The following is a 21,677-nucleotide window of genomic DNA, read 5'->3' as shown; positions in this document are numbered from 1 at the left end:
AATTAGTCTCCCATGGGGAACCTTGTCGAAAGCCTTACTGAAGTCCATATAGATCACATCTACTGCTCTGCCCTCATCAATCTTCTTTGTTACTTCATCAAAAAATTCAATCAAGTTTGTGAGATATGATTTCCCATGCACAAAGCCATGTTGACTATCCCGAATCAGTCCTTGCCTTTCCAAATACATGTACATCCTGTCCCTCAGGATTCCCTCCAACAACTTGCCCACCACCAAGGCTCACTGGTCTATAGTTCCCTGGCTTGTCCTTACCACCCTTCTTAAACAGTGGCACCACGTTTGCCAACCTCCAGTCTTCCGGCACTTCACCTGTGACTATTGATGATAGACCCAGTAAGAGACCCAGCAATCACTTCTCTAGCTTCCCACAGAGTTCTCGGGTACACCTGATCAGGTCCTGGGGATTTATCCACCTTAAACCGTTTCAACACATCCAATACTTCCTCCTCTGTAATCTGGACATTTTGCAAGATGTTTTGCATCTATTTCCCTACAGTCTATATCTTCCATATCGTTTTCCACAGTAAATACTGATGCAAAATATTCATTTAGTATCTCCCCCATTTTCTGTGGCTCCATACAAAAGCCGCCTTGCTGATCTTTGAGGGGCCCTATTCTCTCCCTAGTTACCCTTTTGTCCTTAATATATTTATAAAAACCCTTTGGATTCTCCTTAACTCGATTTGCCAAAGCTATCTCATGTCCCCGTTTTGCCCTCTTGATTTCCCTATTAAGTATACTCCTACTTTCTTTATACTCTTCTAAGGATTCACTCGATCTATCCTGTCTATACCTGACATATGCTTCCTTCTTTTTCTTAACCCAACCCTCAATTTCTTTAGTCATCCAGCATTCCCTATACCTACTAGCCTTCCATTTCACCCTGACAGGAATATACTTTCTCTGGATTTTTGTTATCTCCTTTCTGAAGGCTTCCCATTTTCCAGCCGTCCCTTTACCTGCGAACATCTGCCTCCAATCAGCTTTCAAAAGTCCTTACCTAATACCGTCAAAATTGGCCTTTCTCCAATTTAGAACTTCTTCAACTTTTAGATCTGGTCTATCCTTTTCCATCACTATTTTAAAATGAATAGAATTATGGTCGCTGGCCCCAAAGTGCTCCCCGACTGACACCTCAGTCACCTGCCCGGCCTTATTTCCCAAGAGTAGGTCAAGTTTTGCACCTTCTCTAGTCGGTACATCCACATACTGAATCAGAAAATTGTCTTGTACACACTTAAGAAATTCCTCTCCATCTAAACCTTTAACACCATGGCAGTCCCAGTTGATGTTTGGAAAGTTAAAATCCCCTACCATAACCACCATATTATTCTTACAGATAGCTGAGATCTCCTTACAAGTTTGTTTCTCAATTTCCCTCTGACTATTGGGGGGTCTATAATACAATCTCAATAATGTGATCATCCCTTTCTTATTTCTCAGTTCCACCCAAATAACTTCCCTGGATATATTTCCGGGAATATCCTCCCTCAGCACAGCTGTAATGCTAATCCTTATCAAAAATACTACTCCCTTATCTGTAAGCTAGTAGGTGGATTAGTCATGGGAGGTAGAGTTGCAGGGATAGGATAGGATGCTGTTCAGAGGGTTGGTGTGGACTTGTTGGGGCAAGTGGCCTGTTTTCATATAGTGGGGATTCTACCAATCTATGAAAGAATATTAGAGCTTTCACAGTACAGCACAAATTTACAAGCTGATTTTTAAAAATTCATTCACAGGATGAGGGTGTCACTGGCATTTATTACCCTTCCCTAATTATCAAGTTTTAACTACATTGGTGTGGGTTTTTCCCAACAATCAACCATGGATTCAGTCATCATTAGACTCTTCATTCCAGATTTTTATTGAATTCAAATTTCACCATGATAGGATTTGAACATGGGTCCCCAGAACATTACTTCAGACCACTAAGTCTGTCTTTTCTGTATTTTTTATTTCCTGGAATTTATCTTTAGTCTTAACAAGGGCCAACATACTTAAAATATATTTTGTCCAACATATTTTGGGTGATCTGTTATAAAAGACACTCAATTAAGTAATTTGAATTTTATAATTAATTGAGGTGTGATTTAGTTAATGCTTTGTGTTCCCAAAAAGTCTAATTTGCTGAGACGTGATTTCAAAGTGAACTGATAATGGTGTTGGTTCATTTGCAATATAACTTTATTTATTCATTCTGTTGCATTGCCAACTTTCTGGTTTAAAGATAGTTTCTTTAATGATGCTGCCCAGCACTACATACTTTTAATTGTTGCACTTCTCCAATCAGAATTTGGGAAATTGCTTCCAAAAACACACTGGTCCAAAATTTGCATTTGCAACAATGATAAAACTATCAACAATTATCATAATTACTGCAAGTGACACCTGCACCATCATGAGATGTGATGTGGATGCAGTCTGCATAGGATCACTGACTTTGCATGAGCTTTTAAAAAAATTAAAATGTTGAGCTTTGTTCAATCAGCAATTGCTAGATTTTTAATGTCATAAGTTAAAAGCTGAACCTTTCCTGCCCTGAAAAAAAAACTAATTTTAAAGTGTGGTATCTTATTAACTAGCCATGTTTTTAAAATCCGTGATATTTAAAAAAACAAGAATAATTTTAAAGTTTTGATATTTCAGCTTCTCCCTTAATCTCATTGAAGTATAATTTTTTTATTTCACTTGCTGTACTTAATTTTAGATAAAATTTTATTCATATTCCATGCTTTATGCTGTTGGCTGTGGGGAATTTTTCAATCTAATTGCCTAATAATTTTTTTTATTCACTTCTGGGGCATGGGTGTTGTTGACTGGCCAGGATTTATTGCCCATCCCTACTTGCCCTTGAACTTGGTGGTGAGCTGCTGCCTTTAACTGCTGCAGTTCAAATGTTATAGATTTGACCCACAATGCTCTTGGTTGGCAATTCCAGGGTTTACTTTCCAGTAAAGGATATATTTCCCAGTCAGGATGGTAAATGTGAGGTGCTGCATTTTGGGAAAGCAAATCTTAGCAGGACTTATACACTTAATGGTAAGGTCCTAGGGGGTCTTGCTGAGCAAAGAGACCTTGGAGTGCAAGTTCATAGCTCATTGAAAATTGAGTCGCAGGTAGATAGGATAGTGGAAAAAAAGACATCTGGTAATCTTTCCTTTATTGGTCAGAGTATTGAGTACAGGAGTTGGGAAACTCCTGTTGCAGCTGTACAGGACATTGGTTAGGCCACTGTTGGAATATTGCATGCAATTCTGGTCTCCTTCCTATTGGAAAGATGTGAAACTTGAAAGAGTTCAGAAAAGATGAACAAGGATGTTGCCAGGGTTGAAAGATTTGAGCTATAGGGAGAGGTTGAATAGGCTGGAGCTGTTTTCCTTGGAGCGTCGGAGGCTGCGGTGTGACGTTAGGGAGGTTTATAAAATCATGAGGGGCATGGATAGACAAAGTATTTCCCCTGGGGTGGGGGTGTACAGAACTAGAGGGTATAGGTTAGGATAAGAGGGGAAAGATATAAAAGAGACCTAAGGAGCAACTTTTTCACACAAAGGGTGATGTGCGTGTGGAATGAGCTGCCAGAGGAAGTGGTGGAGGCTGGTACAATTGCAACATTTAAAAGGCATTTGGATGGGTATATGAATAGGAAGGTTTGGAGGGATATGGGCCAGGTACTGGCAGGTGGAACTAGATTGGGTTGGGATATATGGACGGGTTGGACCGAAGGGTCTGTTTCCATGCTATACATCTGTATGACTCTAAGGTGAGTTGCTTGGAGGAGATCTTGCAGGTGATGGCAATGCCATGTATCTGCTGCCCTTGTCTTTCTCGATGGAAAAGGTTGTAGGTTTGGAAGGTGCTGTCTGAGGATCTTTGAATTTCTGCAATGCATCTTATAGATAGTAGAAATGGTGTGTACTGAGCATCAGTATTGGAAGAACTGAATATTTGTGGGTTGGTGCCAATGAAGTAGGCTGCTTTGTCCTGGATAATGTCAAAACATCTTGAATATTGTTGGAGCTGCACCCATCCAGGCAAATTGGGAGTATTCCATCACACTCCTGACTCTACTCTGTCGAGGATGGACAGGCTTTAGACAGTCAGGAGATGACTTACTCACTGCAGCATTTGTAGCTTCTGACCTGCTCTTGTAGCCAATGTGTTTGTGGTAGGTGCAGTTGAGTTTCTGATCAGTGATAGCTCTCATGGATGTTGATAATGAGGATTCGGTACAGTCATTTTTTTTATATAGTGTGATAGTTGCGTTCCTGTGTGAGCCATGTTATACAAGATTCGCGCAATACAGCAAAATACTTAGTGTTGGAATTGCAATCGCGCTATAGCCAACACATGTTTCAAAATTCATCCTTTAGAAACAGCATCCCCTATTTGTCAATTGCCTTAGTGAATTTGCACTGACGAACCACAGTATAATAGAATGACCTGTAACATCATTCAGTGTCAAAGGAGGTGGTTAGATTTGTCTCTCTTTGGAAACGAAAGGTCATGTTGCATTTGAACACGGACTGCCTCAGGATGTGAGGAATTGCAAATGGTGAGGGTATGTTTTTTGTGAACATCTGCAAACATCCCTACCTCTGACCTTATGCTGGAGGGAAAGTCATTGATGAAATAACCTAGGACACCACATTGATAACTGACCTCCAACAACTGCAACCATCTTTCTTTGTGTCGCATATGACTCCAGCCAGTGGAGAGCTTGCCCTCTGATATCCATTGATTCCAGTTTTGCTAGGGCACCTTGATGCCATACTCTGATGAAAGCAACCTTGATGTCAGGTCCTGTCACTCTCCCTCACTTTGGAATTCACCTTTCTTTTCCCCCTGGTTTGAACCAAGGCTGTAATGAGGTCAGGTGTTGCTTGGAGAAAGTGAGGATTGCAGATGCTGGAGACGAGTTGAAAAGTGTGGTGCTGGAAAAGCGCAGCAGGCCAGGCAGCATCCAAGGAGCAGGAGAACCTCCTGCTCTTCGGATGCTGCCTGGCCTGCTGCGCTTTTCCAGCACCACACTTTTCAACTCAGGCGTTGCTTGGCCTTGGTGCAAACCAAACTGGGCATCACCGAGCAGTTTATTGCGGACCAGGGACTGTTGATGACACCTTCTATCCCTTTAGTGATGAACCAAGAGGAGACTGATGGGATAGTAATTAACCAGATTGGATTTGTCCTGCTTTTTGTGTATAGGACATACCTGGACGATTTTCCACAATATCAGTAGATGCCAGTGTTGTAACTGTATTGGAAGAACTTGCCGCTCCCCCAGCCAATTTCTGGAGCACAAGTCTTCAGTACTATTGCTGGAATGCTGTCAGGACCCACAGCCTTTGCAGTTTCCTCCAACTGTTTCTTGATATCAAGTGGAGTGAATTGAATTGGCTGAAGACTGGTATCTATGATGCTGGAGGAGGCTGAGATGGATCATCCACTTGGCACTTCTGGCTGAAGATTGCTGCAAATGTTTCAGCTTTATCTTTTGCAATGTTGTGTTGGACCGTCCCATCATTGAGGATGGGGATATTTGTGGAGCTGCCTCCTGTAGTGAGTTATTCAAATGTCCACCACTATTCATGACTGGATGTGGCAGGACTGCAGAGCTTAGATCTGATCCGTTGGTTGTGAGGTTGCTTGGCTTGGCCGATCACTCGTGAGAGAGTGGTGCTGGAAAAGCACAGCAGGTCAGGCAGCTTCCGAAGAGCAGGAGAGTCGAAAGTTCGGGTCATAAGCTGTGAACCTGAAGAAAAGCTTATGCCCGAAACGTTGGTTCTCCTGCTCCTCAAATGCTGTCCGATCTGCTGTGCTTTTCCAGTATCACATGCTCAACTCTGATCTCTAGCATCTGCTGTCCTCACTTTCTCCTCTGTCTATCACTTGCTGTTTATGCCATTTGGCATGCAATAGTCCTGTTTGGTCGCCTCACCAGTTTGACACCTCAATTTTAGATAAGCCCGATGCTGCTGCTGGCATGCCCTCCTGCACTCTCCATTGAACAAAAGTTGAATCCTGGCTTGATAATGATGATGGTTGACTGGGGCATATGCTGGGCCATGAGGTTGCAGTTATGCTGGAGGGCAACTCTGCAGTTGTTGCCTCTCAGTGCTTCATGGATGCCTAGTCTTGTGTGACTAGATCCGTTCAAAGTCTCTCCCATTCAGCACAGTAATAGTGCCACACTACACATTGGGTGTTCTGAAGTGTGAAGGTGGGACTTTGTCTCCACAAGTAGACACTCTTAATGATACTGTCATGGGCAGATGATTCCTGATGAAGGCTTTTGCCTGAAATGTCAATTTTACTGCATCTCGGATGCTGCCTGAACTGCTGTGCTTTTCCAGCACCACTCTAATTTAGACAGATGCTTCTACAGTCAGCAGATTGGTATGATTAAGGTCAAAATCTTTTTCCCTGTTGTCAATTCCCTCTCCGTATAGGTGGTAATCAACAGGAGGTTCCTTGTCCATGTTTAACCTGAAGCCAGGAGGCTTCAAGACGTCCAGAATCAATGTTGATGTCTCCTAAGGCAAATCCTCAATATTATACCATATATGTGCCACCATCTTTGCTGGATGTGTCCTGAAATGGGATAGTACATCACTGGGAATGTTGATCGCGGTGTCTGGAAGACATGATTGTGTGAATATGACTAGGTCAAGCTGGTGCTGGACTAGTCTGTGAGACAACTCTCCCAATTTTGACTCTAGTCTCCAAATGTTTGTAAGGAGAATTTAGTAAGGTCAACAGTGCTGTTCCTGCTATTATCTTTTTGATGCCTAGGTAGATGTCGAGTTTTCCAACCAGTTTTACTTTTCTTAATACAATGGAGTGGCAAGATATTCTTAAAACAAATTAGCTTAGTAAATCTCTCAAGCTTTTTTGAGCTCTTGAAATGAAGTTGGTTCAAAAGGTAATTGAAACATGTAGAATGAGTGGACTTGTAGAAATATAAAACAATACAGTACAAGAAAAGGCCCTTTGGACCACCATGTCTCTGCCAACTATGATGCTACTGTAAGGGCAAAGATGAAATACAAACTGCAGAACAAATTTTAAATAAGTAGACTATTGTCATTCTGAAAGTTTTTATAACAGTCACTTTACATTCCTCCCCAGACATAGATGTTTTCCTCAATATTGACACTATAGTTTTTCCTGCACTTTATAGGTGTTTGGGCTGCCCATGGTTCTCGGTTAACATAAAAATGATGGAAAAGGTGGTTAGCCGAGTAGTAATTTGTACAGAATTGTAGTCTTCATTCTCCTAGCAAGCAGAGTATAAACTGTCTCATAGAAATCACACAATAGTATCTTAAGAAGAAGAAGCAAAAATGTAGCTACAGCTTACACAGAGATTTATGATTAGGGAAACACTGCTAAAGTCCATTTTGCAAGCTATTTTAAAATATGCTATTTAATATGGGATAGAATGAGAAAAGCCTGACTCTCAGTAGTTAGGATCCTCTCGGTGATTGTATATATAATGTGTGTGTGTGATTTAATCAGTTTCTGTTGAGTCAACTTTAGATACGGGACATCCCTTGATAAGGGACATCCTTGAAAAACATTTTTAGAAGAACCTTTTACCAGCTGGTTCAAAGTTTGTGAATTAGTATAGGTTACAAGAAGTATCGTTGAATAAGATGCATTGTGAAGGCCTAAGGCTAGGCAGTAAGGATGTCTGCTAAGATATCCTGAGATCATGGGAAAACCTTAAGTTGTCCATCATTTACCACTCAGACAAATGATTATCCTGATTCCATATATATCCATACTTGGGCAGGCTGGAAATAAATGTATAAAAGTTTATCTTTCCTTTGTTCAGTGAAGAAGCTTTTGGACTCTGAGGTTTTCTTTCTACTGGTGTAACATTAATAAACCCTTTTGGTATTGGAAGTTGGCTCTGGGTGTTAAAGTGATTCATTTAATCATTCTGCCCCAGCATCATGCTAAACTAAGCCCAACTGCCTGCATATGATCCATATTCCTCTCTTTCCTGTCTATTTCCACTCTGTCTAAAAGCTTCTTAAATTTTCCTCATTTGTCTGCTTCTACTGCCTCCCTTGGCAGGGTGTTCCAGGCACCTATCACTGTGTTTTCTAACAAAAAACAACTTTGCTCCTGCATCTCCCTTAACTTTTCTGCTCTCACCTTAAATCAATGCCTCTTGAGTATTTGACATTTCCACCCTGGGGAGAAAAAAAGACTGTCTATCAATGCTATCCATGCTTCTCATAATTTTATGTGCTTCTAACCAGTGGCCCCTTAGCCTTCAACGCTCTAGCGAAAACAATCCAAGTTCATCCAAGCTGTCCTTCTAGCTAACACACTTCAGTCCAGACAATATCTTGGTAAACCTCTTTTGCACCCTGTTCAAAGTCTCCATATACTTCCTATCATATACAGATCAGAACTGTTGACAATACTCCAAATGTGGCCTATGAAACATAGCAAGCTTATCAATGGACCAGAGTTCAAAAACAGGTCTAAAAATTGAAAATATGGTCATTTTGCACGTCTTTTTTCTTCTTTGTTTTCTAGTAACATAAGAATAAATGGCCCATCCAGGTTAAAGCTTTGTCTTGACTCGTTATATTGAGTTTAATCACTTCCATCCCTGTATCCATCAACCAGAGTTAACTATTAATGTTTTGTTAAAGACTTCAAAACAGTGCAGTTGGAATTGGAGACACTGCAGCTCTAGTGGATGCACACTGTGACATTTCTAGACTGTCACATGCTGTTAAATAAAATGAAGCATGAAGCACTGCAGCATGTGCTAGAACTGTTTTATTGCTTAGGCTTTGTAGTGTGATCCTCAGTTTAAAAAATTAATTGACCTACTGCATAGTTTTTTTTTGATGATTTTAGCAGAATTTGATATTTTCTTGTCTGGTGAAACACACTGAAGCCTCTAGTCAAATAATTGACTTGGATAACTTAAGCTATGTTTAAAAACATATTCACAACATATTCATTTTTTTTGAGGTTAAAAAATCACACAACAGGTTAGAGTCCAACAGGTTTAATTGGAAGCACTAGCTTTTGGAGCGCCGTTCCTTCATCAGGTGGTTGTGAAGAACACAATTATAAGACACAGAATTTATAGCAAAAGTTTACAGTGTGATGTAACTGAAATTATACATTGAAAAATACCTTGATTGTTTGTTTGTTGAGTCTTTTATCTGTTCGAATACCATGATAGTTTCACTTCTTTGTGGCCGAGCAGAGGCTGATAGCTATGTTCTGTACCCATAGGGAAGGCCTCAACCGGGACCTTGGGTTCATGTCACACTACAGGTGATCACCATTGAACTATACATACACACCGACACTCCTCTATATATACACACACACACACACACTCCTATACACACGTATACACAGACACTCGTGCACACACACACACATGCTCCCACACTCTCACATGCATCCTCTCACATACTTAGACCACTCCACGCTCATACACTCTCTCTCACAGACAGTCAACCCCCCACCCCAGACACACGTGCGCACACATGCACACCTACAGACACACACTCCCACAATCACACATGCATCCCTTCACAGACTTAGACACTCTACACTCTCATACACGCACATATACACTCTCTCTCGCACTCTCAACCCCCCTACCCCAGACAGAGAGAGATGCGCGCACACATATACTTTGTGTGAATTTGTACTTGTAGAGTTACATTGTACTCTGCTCAAAAACAGTATGAATTCATGTAAAACTGTGAACTCACTTTTTAGATTAGAATCAGTCTAAACATTATGGCACAGACAGAGAACACAGGGGGCTAACACCTTCAACATATTATCTGGCTAACACCAATTGTTACAGTTAGCCTGAGGATGTAACTTAAACGTTTTGTGATTTACATATGAAAAAAGTGAAACTATCATGGTATTCTAACAGATGAAAGACTCAACAAACAATCAAGGTATTTTTCAATGTATAATTTCAGTTGCATCACATTGTGAACTTTTGCTATAAATTCTGTGTCTTACAATTGTGTCCTCCACAACCACCTGATGAAGGAGTGGTGCTCCGAAAGCTAGTGCTTCCAATTAAACCTGTTGGACTATAACCTGGTGTTGTGTGATTTTTAACTTTGTACACCCCTGTCCAACACCGGCATCTCCAAATCATTTTTTTGGTGAAGCTATAATTGACCACATATTAGAAAGCATTGAGAACCTAAAAATAACTCCTCAGCAACGAGGGTGTCATTCCCACCAGTGACATGCCTATTCATTTCAAATGTGCTGCTAAAGATAACAGACCAAGCATGATGATTACAGCCTGCAGAAGTGCTTGTTGAATTTGATGATTCACCTCAAACAAATTTGGTGAAATGTTCAGACAGCTTTAAGAGGAGACCTAAATAATTAAGCAGAAATTTCAAGTTTTCAGAGTTTTTCATGTGATGAGTATACTTTCACTGACCTGAGGGACAACTTTTTTTTACAGAAGGTGATACTCATATGGAATGAGCTGCTAGCAGAAGTGGTTGAGATGGGTACATTAACAACATTTAAAAGGCATTTGGACAAATACATGGATAGGAAAGGTTTAGAATGATATGGGCCAAATGCAGGGAAATGGGGATTAGTGTGGATGGACATTTTGGTCAGCATGGACCAGTTTGGGCCAAAGGGCCTGTCTCCGTGCTGTAAGACTCTGACTGTATGACTCAATAGCCCAAGCAAATACTTGCCTTATAAAGGCTGAACTTTGCAAATTTCACTCTAATCAAGTTACAGTACAACATATAGCAATTTGGTTGTTTACTATATTGTTAGACTAATTTCTCTCAATTTTAAAACTGTTAGCTTAGATTGTGTCAGAGGACTTTTGGAGTGACAGTTCAAGGGTTTTTGCAGATGTACATTTATGGTGATGTAGAGATGAAAGAAATAGCAGAAGAAGCTGGTAAGAGGAGAGGAATGTAGAAATGCTTCAGCTGGGATGGGGGGAGGGGTGTAGTGGGGGATGTGGTGAGAGGTTTTTCATTACAGTATGTTTATGAAACTTATTCTGGAGGAGAGCCTATCTACTCAGACACTTATTCACTGAACTCCTCAATGCAAGTGTTATTATTTTTGTATCAAGGGAGTGTTGCTGCAAAGATTGGTCCTTTTTTTTTTAACAAACTTTTTTGTATATGTTCAAAAAAGTAAACAAAAGGTGGATATTTTTGGATGCAGGTTACCCTGTCTCTCACTTTATGTAAATAATGAAAAGTTTAAGAGAAACTTCTATTGCAATAATGCACTCCTTTCTCGTTCAAAAACTAATTTCTCAATGCTCTTTCCTACTTGCCACCATATCATGGGAGACAGTTGTTTGCTCTGAGTCAAATAGTATTGATCTTTCCATTCCTGCTTGATCATTGGCTGCCTCCTTGTGCTTTCTTCTTTTTCTTTCTTGCATATGTTTTAGTTATTTCACAGCCGTTAACCCTGTTTGACTTGAAAATGTGCTATTGGTCTTAACTCCCCATGTCTTCTACCACAGGACTTCAGTTACTCTGTATAATACATTCAAGATGCTTGTACCTTGGCATACCAGTATGCCAAAGGTTTTTTAAAAAAAGCTTATTATTTTATTCTTCAATAACAACAGACAACTGGATCTGTGTACTTTTTTCTCCTGGTGTACTGACTCCTGTTGGAATATAACTTCCAGTACTAGGTATTCTTTATCTTGCCAAATGAGTGTTTATTAAACATGAGCAATAAACCTATCATGGCTGGCATAATCACTAATTAAACAGTCAACTGCTTGTACATTATCCAGCAGGAGCCATTGCATCTTTTTTATTGAACCTATTTATTGTTAACCATTTCTTCAGCTTTAGCTTTAATGACCCTGTAATCAATTATTTTTCAGATTACTTGAATTACAGCTTTATAATGTTGTTTCAGTTAAGCATAATGATGAATGGTGCACTTCTGACTTTATGATTTGCATTTTTGGTCTGTATGCATACATTGTTTTTCAGTTAAGTTCCATTTCAGTCTTGTTTGACACTGATCTTTAGACAATAAAGTAATGGTTGTTCACCAAAGTGTTCCATTCTTCAAACTCAAAGTGGATATTTTTCTATCTAAATAAATGGGAGAATGAAAATTAAAACCCTATTGCCATTTTATTTGTAGAACAAATTTAAGGCTTAGAGTGGGAAGCTAATCATAACTTTCCCAGAACATCATCTCAATCCCATAAAAGGGACAATGTGACAAAGCAAGACTCAATTCTTGGCAAAAGGGTGCCCTTGGCATTCTGTAAATGGATACAGCACCAGGGATTAGGGTTGGAACTATTTCCTTTCCATTTTTTCTGCCCAACCCCTACTTTCAGCCCCACCCTTGGAAATGCTGTGGGAAGAAAATCAGGAGAGCAAGGTTGCAAAGATACCCAACTGACTCGAAGGAAGCTCCAGCTGACGTATGAGCATGTCAAATCTGGTCCCAATGGGAATGAACTGTTTGCAGCATAAGTAAAACTCCAAGCAGAAGAAGGGCATGGGAAAGAAAAGATTGATGGAAGTGACACCAGTGGTGTGATGTCATTGTTGAAGATCTTAAGGCAGTATTCACAACACTTTTTCGTCTGTGGCCATGAACATTTCATGTTCGTGCACTCCCTCAGCATTTATCTGGTATGCAGAAACTTACTTAAAACAAAGCACTGCAGATGCTGAAGATCTGAAACAAACACTGAAATTGCTGGAGAATCTCAGCAGGATCTGTGGGGTGGAAGTACAGTTAATATTTTGAATTCAGTGACTTCATAACAAAAGCTTCCTCCTTTTGTGTACTTGTTATCCCAGGTTCTGCCGTGATTCCTTCCACTGTCCGTCCAGAGTTTCATTCCAGTCTCTAGAATATATAAATGATTCTTCTGAATCAGGGCTGGAAATAGAGGCGATCCAATAGACAAAGATTGAGCTGGCCATTGGACTTGTAAATACGGAGGTTTTGTTCCTGGACTTGCCAAGTGCCCAACAGTACTCTCCTGCATATTCTTGGACAATGTGATAATTTACTGTAGTCGTCATAGTGTGGAATTTTGGCTTGAAGATAGTGAGGTCCTGAAAGGACATAATTCATTTTGAGGAAGAACAGGAGATGAGAGGCAAAGGAATTGGAGTCAGAGTAAGGTGGTACTGAACAGAGAGATGTTCCTAGCTCCTATTTCTAGAACATTGCACTGAATTCAGCCCTTCAGCCCACTGTGCCTGTGTTGACTATGTTGCCATTCTAAACTAATCCTGTCTGCTTTATGTGGTCTGTATCCCTCTGTTCCCTGTCTGTTCATGTTTCAAAGGCGTTTAGGCAGACGCATTGCTATTGATCTGCTTCTACCACCTTTTGGCAGCACATTCCAGGCACCTACCCCTCCCTCTAGTCGAAAGTGAGGACTGCAGATTAGAATGGAGAGTGTGGTGTTGGAAAAGCATAGCGGGTCAGGCAGCATCTGAAGAGCAGGGGAGTCAACATTTCGGACAAAAGTCAGCACTGCACTCTTGACGTACCACCCTCTATGTTTTTAAAAAAACACTTGCTTTGCACATCTCTTTTTTTTAAAACTTTCCCTTCTCACTTTAAACTTATGTCCCCTTTTGTATTTGATATTTCCACTCTGGATAAAAGACTCAAACTATCCATGACCTCAAAAAATATATATATTCTATCTCAGCCTATGATGCTGTAGTGAAACCAATATCAAGTTTATCCAACCTCTCCTTATAGCTAATACACTCCAATACAGGCAACATCCTGGAAAACCTCTTTTGCACCCTTGTATATGAATGAATGAAGTAGAACATGCACTGGTATAGCAGCATATTAACAAATCAAGAACAGTTTACTTTCCAAAATGCATCAAATTTGTTTCTTGAATTCATCTAACTTAATAATTTATTTCTCAAAACTTCCAAGTAATTTCTCTTTTTACTGTGTTTTCCTTTTTTCAAATGTGAGCAGAAAATGCTGAAAATCTTGGCAGATCAGACAGTGGAGGGAAACAGAGGTAAAGCTGTAATAACTTTACTATTCACTGAATGAAATTTTATATCGTATTTTTATTTCAGAGTTATAATTAAAAGAATACTACTTCTGTTGATTTAGCATACACTAATTTATTATGGCAACCATTGGCTGAATAATTAAAGTTTTTAGTTTTAAATACCCTCCCTACCCTGATTAATAAATCGGAGAGAGGAGCCTACCTAGGGGAACACAAGCGTCCTGATTTGAAATTAGATTTCTATCCTTCTGGACTAGAAAATCATGCTTTTGAGAGCTGCAGAATGGTCAAAGTCATAGAGATGTATAGCGCAGAAACAAACCCTTCAGTCCAACTCGTCCGTGCCGACCAGATATCCCAACCCAATCTAATTCCACCTGGGTGTTCAGCAACAATCCCTAGGATCTTACCATTAAGTGTATACGTCCTGATAAGATGTGCTTTCCAAAAATGCAGCACCTTTCGTTTATCTGAATTAAACGCCATCTGCCACTCCTCAGCCCATTAGCCCATCTGATCAAGATCCTGTTGTAATCTGAGGTAATCATCTTCGCTATTCACTATATCTCCAATTTTAGTGTCATCCTCAAACTTACTAACTATACCTCTTGGGCTCACATCCAAATCATTTATATAAATGACAAAAAGTAATGGACCCAGCACTTATCCTTGTGGCCCTTCACTAGTGACAGGCCTCCAGTCTAAAAATCAACCCTCCACCACCACCACCACCCTTTGTCTTCCACCTTTGAGCCAGTTCTGTGTCCAAATGGCTAGTTCTCCCTGTATTCCATGAGATCTAACCTTGCTCACCAGTCTCCCATGGGGAACCGTGTCTAATGCGTTACTGAAGTCCATGTAGATCACGTCCACCACTCTGCATTCATCAATCCTCTTTGTTACTTCTTCAAAAAACTCAATCAAGTTTGTGAGACATGATTTCCCACACACAAAGCCATGTTGACTATCCCTAATCAGTCCTTGCCTTTCCAAATACACATACATCCTGTTCCTCAGGATTCCCTCCAACAACTTGCCCACCACCGATGTCAGGCTCACTGGTCTATTGCGTTAAAGCTCGCTTGGCTTTCCTACTAATAACGAGAGAACAAGAAAAATATATCAAAATATTAAAGATCCTTTATTGATTGCTTCTCACCATGTGGCGGGGGAGCCCAGCAATCCCGCGTGTGTGCTTTCACACTAGGCAGTGCTGCAAACGTTTTCCCGTGTGATTACACAAACCAAGACTTTTTATACTTTTTTTTTAAAAAAGAGGCGTTTCCTGCAGTTTCGTGTGCAACTACTCCCAATTCAATACTGCTGGGACATGTTGGGACACGCCTTTGGTCATGTGCACTAGTTATCTTGCTGTTCACAGTAGTTTTCTTTATTTACACAGCCATGTCCAAGCTAACCACACCTTGCCCTGACACCATTTAGTTTAGCATATCAGTTATCAGTTTCAAACAAGCTAAAATGTATCCTAAAATGTACCATTATTACAATAGTTCCCTGGCTTATCCTTACCACTTTTGTTAAATATTGGCACCACGTCAGCCAACCTCCAGACTTCCTACACCTCACCTGTGACTATTGATGATACAATTATTTCAGCAAGAGGCCCAGCAATCCCTTCCCTAGTTTCCCACAGAGTTCTCGGGTGCACCTCATTAGGTCCTGGGGATTTATCCACTTTTACGCGTTTCAAGACATCCAGCACTTCCTCCTCTGTAATATGGACATTTTGCAAAATGTCACCATCTATTTCTCTACGTTCTATATCTTCCATATCCTTTTCCACAGTAAACATTGATGTAAAAAACTTTTTTAGTATCTTGCCCCCACCCCACCCCACCCATACTGCGGCTCCACACAAATGCCGCCTTGCTGATCTTTGAGGGGCCCTATTCTCTCCCGAGTTACTCTTTTGTCCCTAATGCATTTGTAAGAATCCTTTAGATTCTCCTTCATTCTTTTTGCCAAAGCTATCTCATCTCCCCTTTTTTTGTCCTCCTGGTTTCCCTTTTGAGTATACTCCTACTGCCTTTATACTCTAAGGACTCATTTGATCTATCTTGTCTGTACCTGGCATATGCTTCCTTTTTCTTAACCTATCTTTTTTAATCATAAACTGGCAACTCTCCAGTGCTTAAGGATTGAGGTGAGTGGTGTTGGATTAGTGTTTGGGTCTATGAGGTCTGACCAGATGCTATGCTGGTAGACGCAGGTTAGCAAAGTTTTTGGGAATCTGGAATTTGAAATGTCCTCGGCAGAGTTCATTGCAGGATATGGAGGTCCAATAGGTTCAGGTACCTTTTCTTAAGGATCAAATTCTGCCTGTGCCTATTAACATTTACAGGGAAATCTGACAAGCTGGTGCTTTGTTTTGGTGCTTGCTAAATTTCTCAATAGTGGTGAGATGATAACCCAGAAGTGCCTCAATCGATCCACTGAGAGACAATGCCTTATGCTACCCTGACTACCAATTTAATTCCTTTCTGTTGATGGATATGTGTAAAATCCAGTCCTTTATCCAGAAATATTTTTATTGCTTGGGGTGAGGGGGAAAGAATTTGTCCATTATTCAACTATTCCTTTCTTGCTCGAATTTCAGTTGTGTGCAGCCATTCTGTTTATCAATTGGTTCAACTGTTATCCTTCGGAGTATAATGGTGCGAGATTTTATTGTCTGTTTATATAGTTCCTTGTTTAGAAATGAGATATACTCACTGAGGGACTGTCCAGATTTCAGATATTTGTTTATTCATTTGTGGCATGTGGACATTGCTGGCTGGCCAACATTTACTGCCCATCCCTAGTTGTCCTTGAAGGTGGTGGTGATCTGCCTTCTTGAACTGCAGCAGTCCACCTGCTGTGGGTTGACCCACAATGTCATTGGGGAGGGAACTCCAGGATTTTGACTCAGCGATAGTGATGGGATGGTGATATATTTCCAAGTCAGGATGGTGAGTAGCTTAGAGGGGAACATGAAGTTGGTGGTGTTCCCACATACCTGGTGTCCTTGTCCTTCTAGGTTTGGAAGTTGCTATCTGAGGATCTTTGGTGAATTGTTGCATTGCATCTTGTAGATAGTACACACTTCTGCTACTCAACATTGGTAGTGGAGAGGTTGAATGCTGTGGCTGTGGTGACAATCAAGTGGGCTGCTTTGTCTGGACGGTGTCAAGCTTTTTGAGTGTTGGAGCTGCACCCATTCAGGCAAGTGGGGAGTATTCCATCACACTCCTGACTGGTTCCTTGTAGATGACGGATAAACTTTGAGAATTTAGCAGATGAGCTATTCGTCACAATATTCCTCGCCTCAGATCTGCTCTTGTAGTCACTGTGTTTATGTGAGTGCATCAGTGGAGATTCTGGTCAGTGGTAACCCCCAGGATGGTTGATAGTTGGGTATTCAGGTATTGTTATACCATTGAATGTCAAGGGGCAGTGGTGAGATTGACCATCACCAAGAAAGGTATAGCCTGGCATTTGTGTGGCACCAATGTTTCTTGCCACTTGTCAGCCCAAGCCTAGATAGTGTCCAGATTTTGTTGCATTTGAGCATGGGACTGCTTCAGGATCTGAAGAGTCGTGAATGGTGTTGAACATTGCTCAATCAGCGAACATCTCCTGTCATTGATGAAGCAGCTGAAGATGGTTGGGTCTAGGACACGACCAAGCTGGGTGTCAGTGAGCAGGTTATTGTGGAGCAAGTGCTACTTGATAACATTGTTGATGATATCTTCCACCATCTTACTGATGACTGAAAGTAGACCAATGGGGCACAAATTGACCAGGTTGTGTTTGTCCTGCTTTTTGTGAAGAGGACATATGGTCAATTTTCCACATTGTTGGGTAGATGCCAGACTTGTAACCGTACAGTGCTTCCAACCTGTTTCTTGGTATCATGTGGAGTGAACTGAACTGGCTAAAGACTGGTACTTGTATGCTGGGGATCTCTGGAGGATGTCAAAATGAATCATTCACTCGGCGCTTCTGGCTGAAGATTGCTATGAATGCTTAAACTTTATCTTTTGCAATGATTTGTTGAGCTCTTCCACTATCTTGCGGGTTGTGGATATTTGTGGAGCTGCCACCTCAAGTGACTTTTTTAAATGTTCTCTGTCATTCAAGACTGAGGCAGAACTATCTGGCTTGCATATGATTCATTGGTTGTGGGAGTGCTAAGCTCTGTTTCTCACTTGTTACTTTTGTTTAGTATGCAGGTAGTCCCTTGGCAGTTTCACCAGATTGACCTTTTTTTTTAGGTATATCTGTTGCTGTTCCTGGCATGCCCTCCTGTACTCTCCATTGCACCAGAGTTGATCCCCTGGTTTAATGGTAATGTTTGAGTGGGGGATGCAGGCCCATGAGGTTACAAATTGTTATGGAGTACAATTCTGCTTCTGTTGATGGCCCACAGCACGTAATGAGTGCCCAGTCTCGAGTTGCTGTTTCTGTTTGAAATCTGACCCATTTGGCACTGTGATAGTGCCACAAACATGATGGGTATTCTCAATGTGAATACAGAACTTCTTCTCCATAAGCATTGTGCAGTGGTCACTCTTCCTGAAATTATCATGGACATTAGTGAATATTGGAGCAGGCTTGAGGAGCCGGATGGGCTCCTTGTGCTCTTTCTTTGGATTTTTGTAATCATATAATCCTTTTCTCCCCGACCTACATTTTATCCACCTTTCCTCACGCGTGTATTTATGATCAGAGCAGTGAAAGACCACGTGTATGTTGGAAGAATGTACAGGTTGATATTTAACCTATTTGGCTGTGTCATGAATACACCTTCCTTGTCTGCCAAGTCTTTGAGACTTAACCCAGATCTCTTAGTTTAGAGGCAAGGATACTAGCCACTGCACTGCAGCATTTCAGATCTATTTGCTAATTATGTGGTCATTTTGCAAGCTTGATTTGGAGGTGCTAGTGTTGGACTGGGATATACAAATTTAAAAATCATGCAACACCAGGTTACAGCTGAAAATGTGTTGCTGGAAAAGCGCAGCAGGTCAGGCAGCATCCAAGGAGCAGGAGAATCGACGTCTCGGGAATGAGCCCTTTTTCACCACACCACACCACACCACACCTACCGCACCGCACCAGGTTATAGTCCAACAGGTTTATTTAGAAGCACTAGCTCTTTGAGTGCTACTCCTCATCAGGCGGTTGATGAACCTGATGAAGTTAGTTTAAAATATGGAGCTCATTACCAAAGGAAATAATCACAGGGCATTAGTAACTACAAATATAATGGATGCAATAGCAGTAATCTTCTTCCAAGAATCCTTAGACTTTGGAAAAAAACGCAGAAGCTCAGAAAACTGCAAATGTAATGCCCTTAATCAAAAAGGGAGGGAGACAAAAAAAGGTTAGTGCCAGTTAGCTTTACAACTGTCATTGGGAAAGTGCTAGAGTCTGTTATAGAGGAAGTAATGATATTTAGAAATACATATGAGGCTTCACAAAGAGGAAGCTGAAAATGTGTTGCTGGAAAAGCGCAGCAGGTCAGGCAGCATCCAGGGAACAGGAGAATCTACGTTTCGGGCATAAGCCCTTCTTCAGGAATGTTTCCTGAACTTAACCCAGATCTCTTAGTTTAGAGGAATGTTTCCTGAAGAAGGGCTTATGCCCGAAACGTCGATTCTCCTGTTCCCTGGATGCTGCCTGACCTGCTGCGCTTTTCCAGCAACACATTTTCAGCTCTGATCTCCAGCATCTGCAGACCTCACTTTTTCCCTTCACAAAGAGGAAATCATACTTGACGTTTATTAGAATTCTTTGAGAAAATAACCAGCAGGATGGATAAAAGGGAACTAGCAGATGTAATATATTTAGATTTCCAAAAGGGGTTCAATAAGGGACTGTATGTTAGCTTACAGGAGACCCCTTGGTGTTGGAGTGGTATATTGGAATGTATAGAGAAGGAGCCAATTAATAGATTAAAAATGACTTGGGTGAGGGAAGTGAATGTACCAAGGTAGTAGATAGCACAGAAATATGTGGGAAGGTGAGTGGTAAGGCTGACATAAAGCATCTGCAGAGGGCTTATAGACTGTTCAAGTCAGTAAACAAAATCTTGACAGATGGAATATGTGTGAAAATGTGAGGTTATTTTGGCAGGAAGTATAAAGAAGCTGAATACATAAGAACCTTGATTATCCGAGGAACATGAGCGGGGAGTATTTCATTTGGTTAATCGTATTCCGCATAATCGAATGCCGGAAAACATTGTTTAGACAAGCATCGGGACTTTGCAATATTGCCGGATAATCCGATATTTGGATAGTCGAATGCTGGATAATCGAGGTTCCTCTGTATTAACCAACTGGAGAAATAACTAGAGAAATGCAGCACGGAAATTGCAAAAAGCTAACATACAAATTCAGCAGGTAATAGCCAAATGGAATGAAGAACAATCATTTCTTCTATAACGCAGTAGTTGTTCTTGTGTGACTCCATGCTATACAAAAATCACACAATAAAAATAAAGCAAAGTGTTGGCGATATAATTGCATTATAGCCAACATACGTTTTACAAGTTTGCATTTTAGAAACAGAGTTCCCTATTCATCAAATGCATTACAGGCAATTTGCATTAAGGAAAGACATGTAATAGCAGAACTAGCTGTATAAATATAGAAAAGTATTGCTAATACTATATAGGTTAGACTACAATAGAATTTTGAGAACAGTGAAGGAATTCCAGAGTAGGTTCACTCAGTTGTTCCTGAGTATTAAGGGATCATTTTGAAGATATGATAAATAGGTCGGGCTAGTACTTGTTTGAATTGAGGAGAAGAATGAGATGTGGCCTTATTGTCACACTTCTTCACGGGGAGCTTGAGAGTGTAGATGCTGAGAGGTTGTTCTCCCTTGTGGGAGAGTCTACCACAAAATGTCATAATCTTTAAAGGGTCATTTGATTAGTAAAAAGATGAGAACCAAATACTTCTGAGTAGTGAAATCTTGGCATTATATACTGCAGAGGGCTGTTGAAACTGGGTTAAATATATTGGATGCTAACAAAGAGACACTTTTAATCATTGACCACTTGGACCAAATCACACTGTTCTGTGTCATCCCCTGTATTGTCATCCATGTTTTTGACTATGACATTCATTGCATATTCAACTCTCCCCTGGTTTTACATAGCTGTGTTTTGAGTAATGCCATTTGTTGCATACTTGACTGTTCGAGAAATAAGTGATAGGGTGAATAGGTAAGATCCTTTTCCTGGGGTAGGAGAGCCCAAAACTAGAGGGCATAGGTTTAAGGTGAGAGGGGAAAGGTTTAAAAGAGACCTAACAGACAATGTTTTCACGCAGGGGGTGATGCACGTATAGAATGAACTGCCAGAAGAAGTGGTGGAGGCTGATACAATCACAACATTTAAAAGGCCATCTGGATCGGTACATGAATAGGAAGGGTTTAGAGGGATAAGGGCCCAATGCTGGCAAGTGGGACTAGATTAATTTAGGATATCTGGTCAGCATGGAAGAGTTGGATTGAAGGGTCTGTTTCTGTGGTGTGTGACTATAATTTTAATGGTTGATGAGGAAGAAAACAATTCTGTATCTTTCCTACATTT

The 21,677-nt window shown here is 40.7% G+C and overlaps 1 protein-coding gene across 6 annotated transcripts in view; it reads left to right on the top strand.

The window, feature by feature from the left end:
• The window catches only part of rnf130 (ring finger protein 130), a 170,044-nt gene that overhangs the window by 43,625 nt on the left and 104,742 nt on the right, over positions 1-21,677 (top strand). The window lies entirely within an intron of this gene.

Source organism: Chiloscyllium plagiosum, unplaced genomic scaffold, assembly GCF_037043375.1.
Source record: "Chiloscyllium plagiosum isolate Xiang-an unplaced genomic scaffold, Cpla_swu_hap1 HiC_scaffold_16, whole genome shotgun sequence".
NCBI classification, from domain to species: Eukaryota; Metazoa; Chordata; class Chondrichthyes; order Orectolobiformes; family Hemiscylliidae; genus Chiloscyllium; species Chiloscyllium plagiosum.
This window is presented reverse-complemented; position numbering and strand designations above follow the sequence as displayed.